Source organism: Bison bison, unplaced genomic scaffold (assembly GCF_000754665.1).
Source record: "Bison bison bison isolate TAMUID 2011002044 unplaced genomic scaffold, Bison_UMD1.0 scf7180017864119, whole genome shotgun sequence".
Classification (NCBI taxonomy): domain Eukaryota; kingdom Metazoa; phylum Chordata; class Mammalia; order Artiodactyla; family Bovidae; genus Bison; species Bison bison.
The window spans coordinates 1,698,655-1,699,168 of record NW_011494691.1 but is presented as its reverse complement, the minus strand read 5'-3'; positions in this window follow the sequence as shown (position 1 = coordinate 1,699,168).

Here is a 514-nt window from a genome sequence, read left to right as displayed (position 1 = left end):
TGGCGGAGAGATCTGACAGAATGTGGTCCACTGGAGAAGGGAATGGCAAACCACTTCAGTATTCTTGCCTTGAGAACCCCATGAACAGTATGAAAAGGCAAAATGATGGGACACTGAAAGAGGAACTCCCCAGGTCAATAGGGGCCCAATATGCTACTGGAGATCAGTGGAGAAATAACTCCAGAAAGAATGAAGGGATGGAGCCAAAGCAAAAACAATACCCAGCTGTGGCTGTGACTGGTGACAGAAGCAAGGTCCGATGATGTAAAGAGCAATATTGCATAGGAACCTGGAATGTCAGGTCCATGAATCAAGGCAAATTGGAAGTGGTCAAACAAGAGATGGCAAGAGTGAATGTCGACATTTTAGGAATCAGCGAACTGAAATGGACTGGAATGGGTGAATTTAACTCAGATGACCATTATATCTACTACTGTGGGCAGGAATCCCTCAGAAGAAATGGAGTAGCCATCATGGTCAACAAAAGAGTCCAAAATGCAGTACTTGGATGCAA